The following is a 4,395-nucleotide window of genomic DNA, read 5'->3' as shown; positions in this document are numbered from 1 at the left end:
GCCAAGGGCCACAGGTGAAGATGAAGCGTGCCAAAATTAGTTCTTAGGCCATACTCTGAATGTGCTCCACAGGATGGATTCCTCATTACAACAACAACCAACAGCTTGCATGTATATAGTTACTTTACTGTAAAAAGCATCCTAAAGTGCTTAACAGAGGAGCAACAGATGCTAAGCATGAATAAAAGTGTTGAAAAAGGTGGCTGAGCAGATAATTTTTGAGTAGGCTTTTAACTGTGAGAAGAGAGAAAACAAGGAGGAATGGTTTCGTGAGAACGTTCTAGGAAATAAGATTGAGATCGTTGAAGGCTATGTCACCAGTGGTGGAGCAGAGGTACCAAGGAATCATGAAAGGCCAGAATTGGAGAACTAAGGAGCACAGGTTGGAACAGAACTGCAGGAGGTTACAAAGCTAAAGTGGGATAAGGCCTGGAACATTTTTAAATGAGGATGAGGATTTTGGAAACTGATGCACTTGGTAGTCAGCAAACAGGTGGATGAGGGTAAAGCAGTGGATGTGGTGTATATGGATTTCAGTAAGGCGTTTGATAAGGTTCCCCATGGTAGGCTATTGCAGAAAATACGGAAGTATGGGGTTGAAGGTGATTTAGAGCTTTGGATCAGAAATTGGCTAGCTGAAAGAAGACAGAGGGTGGTGGTTGATGGCAAATGTTCATCCTGGAGTTTAGTTACTAGTGGTGTACCGCAAGGATCTGTTTTGGGGCCACTGCTGTTTGTCATTTTTATAAATGACCTGGAAGAGGGTGTAGAAGGGTGGGTTAGTGAATTTGCGGATGACACTAAGGTCGGTGGAGTTGTGGATAGTGCCGAAGGATGTTGTAGGGTACAGAGGGACATAGATAGGCTGCAGAGCTGGGCTGAGAGATGGCAAATGGAGTTTAATGCGGAAAAGTGTGAGGTGATTCACTTTGGAAGGAGTAACAGGAATGCAGAGTACTGGGCTAATGGGAAGATTCTTGGTAGTGTAGATGAACAGAGAGATCTTGTTGTCCAGGTGCATAAATCCCTGAAGGTTGCTACCCAGGTTAATAGGCCTGTTAAGAAGGCATATGGTGTGTTAGCTTTTATTAGTAGGGGGATCGAATTTCGGAGCCACGATGTCATGCTGCAGCTGTACAAAACTCTGGTGAGACCGCACCTGGAGTATTGCGTGCAGTTCTGGTCACCGCATTATAGGAAGGATGTGGAAGCTATGGAAAGGGTGCAGAGAAGATTTACTAGGATGTTGCCTGGTATGGAGGGAAGGTCTTACGAGGAAAGGCTGAGGGACTTGAGGTTGTTTTCGTTGGAGAGAAGGAGGAGGAGAGGTGACTTAATAGAGACATATAAGATAATCAGAGGGTTAGATAGGGTGGATAGTGAGAGTCTTTTTCCTTGGATGGTGATGGCAAACACGAGGGGACATAGCTTTAAGTTGAGGGGTGATAGATATAGGACAGATGTGAGAGGTAGTTTCTTTACTCAGAGAGTAGTAGGGGCGTGGAACGCCCTGCCTGCAGCAGTAGTAGACTCGCCAACTTTAAGGGCATTTAAGTGGTCATTGGATAGACATATGGATGAAAATGGAATAGTGTAGGTCAGATGGTTTCACAGGTCGGCGCAACATCGAGGGCCGAAGGGCCTGTACTGCGCTGTAATATTCTAATTCTAATTCTAATTCTAAGGTCACTGGGATTTTGTACAGAACAGGATGCAGGCAAAAGAATTCTATAAGTTGAAGTTTGTGTAAAGTGGAGCTTGGGAGTTGGGTGTGGAAGGCATTGGAGAAATTAAATTTGGAGCTAATAAAAGATTGGATAGTGTTTCAGTGGAGGGGTGAGGTAAGGGTGAAGCTGTGTGATATTGCAGTGCTGCCTTGATGATGGATAGGATGTGGATTTTAAAACATAGTTCAAGGTCAAACTGCAAACTAAAGTATACACCATCTGGTTCAGCCTGATTCAGCAGCTAGGATGGAGTCAGGAGCAAAAGGTTTTGGCAAGAGCTGAAAAGGGTAGCTTTGGTCATCCCAGTGTTCAATTGCAGGAAATTTTGGCTCATCCGTGACTTACCAGTCTGATAGCAGAGAAGCAGTTGTGAAGTGGTGCAGGTAGGGCCTATATTTGGAAACTAATCAGGTATGAATTAGGAATTCTAAAACGTTGCCCCTCAACAGCACTGCCTTGGATGTTTTGCACCAGGTAAATATTTTTATTTTCTCTATATTGTGAAGAGCAAATATTTAAGACCACATGGATTATCAGTTGAATCTGTGATCTAAAACTTTCTGTCACAAGCTGATGAAAATGGGCTGCAATGCCTCTAATCGCTGGCATTCTTACATTGTGCTCCGTTAGGCATTTTTTGCCACTTTATTGTCAGTCTGATCATTTTCTTTTCACTCAGCAACGTCTCAGTAATCTATCAGACAAGCCAGAACTTTTTTCAAAGACAAACAATGATAATGAGGTGCAGCCTCATCTCAATCAATGTCTTTCATCCTGAACCTTGATGGGAATCATACATAGTCACTAATTCCACATCATTTCTTCCCCTCTTGGCCTCAAAGGCATTGAATGGAAACCATTTCAGCTGTTATCAAATGGTCCTTTATCAGACTGCTGCACTAATGCAGGGAGTGGGAGGGGGGGGGGGCATTGGGAGTAGCTGGTGACATCGTTGATCACTCCCGGGGGGCACTGTTACAACCTGCACATTCTGATCAGAGACTAATTCTTACAGAGGTCAGAGAAAAACAATTTGGTCAGATGAAACTTGAGCATAGGAGAATTACAGGCTGTAAATTAGATGGCATAAATGCATTACATCTACACTGTTTTTGCAAAATACCATTAACTCTTTGCAACATTTTTCTAATTGGAAGTCTCAATAATGTTTGTGCCCTGTATCAGTGATGGGCAAGGTTAGCAGCCTCTGGGATGGAGTATTTTATGAGCTTACATAGGGAAAATCTTTCTCACTATTATCAGCGCTGAATGTGACGCATTCCACAAAAGCAATGATAAATATTTTTAAAATATATATGGGTAATTATATTAAAACACTAAATTTGTATCAAGCTATAATGGATTAACATTCAGGTAATTGTTTGTAGAATTGTATACTTTTCAAAACTGAGATAGGCAAGGGTATTCAGGGAAATGGAACCAAATCGGGTTGATGGAGTTATGGTCTGATCTATGATCTGTGAAACAGGATTAAGAGGCTGAATGGCCTACTCCACTTTCTATTTAGATTTTTTGTCTATTGAAATTGCAAACCTTCAATGTTAGAAATTAGTGATTGATAATAAACAATTGGGGCCCTGCGATCTCTATGGTTACCACAAGTGCTAGGTTTGCGGAGTCGGCAGCAAGACATCTCATTTGCAAAAGCTGATGGATGCCCATTACTATAGTTGCAATTCCGCTACCCGCCTGGCCTGAATGTCTGGTGTTCTCGGAGACAGCATCCACTCCTCTTGCAGAAGGAGGGCGAGCCTCAATTTTTAAAAATTTACCAACATCTTCTTCAGAAGTCCAAGATGCTTCCAATATCAGGATTCACTCCTGCGCCCCAGTGAGGCCCACTTTCACCCAGCTGGATGCCAATGCAAATCGTTCCCCTTGGCATACCAGTGTTTAGAAATCATGGAAAACTTTACCACACGGAAGAAGGCCATTTGGCCCATCGTGACAACGAAGAGCTATCCGGCCTAATCCAACCTTTAGCAATAGACCAGCTACCTTCCGAGTCAGGGAAGTGACAATTCCTAGTATTAGGGCGTTGTCCCCCTCCCCCAGCCTCTGCCCCCTTGGCTCATTAATCATGCATGGAAGGTTTGGAGACTCCATTCCTTCCAAGACCAGAGGGAATTGACAAAGTTGGTGGAGACCCGTTGTAACCTTTCCCCAGTGGGGTCCACCATTTAATAATCCAGATAGCCACGTGGTGGAGGATATTTTTGCTTATCCGTTTCATGGGATATGGGCGGCGGTGGCTAGGCCAGCATTTATTGCCCATCCCTAATTGCCCTTGAGAAGGTGGTGGTGAGCTGCCTTCTTGAAGCGCTGCAGTCCATGTGAGGTCGGTACACCCACAATGCTGTTAGGAAGGGAGTTCCAGGATTTTGACCCAGCGACAGTGAAGGAACGGCGATATAGTTCCAAGTCAGGATGGTGTGTGACTTGGAGTGGAACTTTCAGCTGGTGATGTTCCCATGCATTTTCTGCCCTTGTCCTTCTAGTTGGTAGTGGTCGCGGGTTTGGAAGGTGCTGTCTACGTAGCCTTGGTGCGTTGCTGCAGTGCATCTTGTAGATGATACACACAGCTGCCACTGTGCGTCGGTGGTGAAGGGAGTGAATGTTTGTAGATGGTGTGCCAATCAAGTGGGCT

This window comes from Heterodontus francisci, chromosome 2, assembly GCF_036365525.1.
Source record: "Heterodontus francisci isolate sHetFra1 chromosome 2, sHetFra1.hap1, whole genome shotgun sequence".
Classification (NCBI taxonomy): domain Eukaryota; kingdom Metazoa; phylum Chordata; class Chondrichthyes; order Heterodontiformes; family Heterodontidae; genus Heterodontus; species Heterodontus francisci.
The sequence above is the reverse complement of the archived record's forward strand: the minus strand, read 5'-3'. Positions refer to the sequence as shown.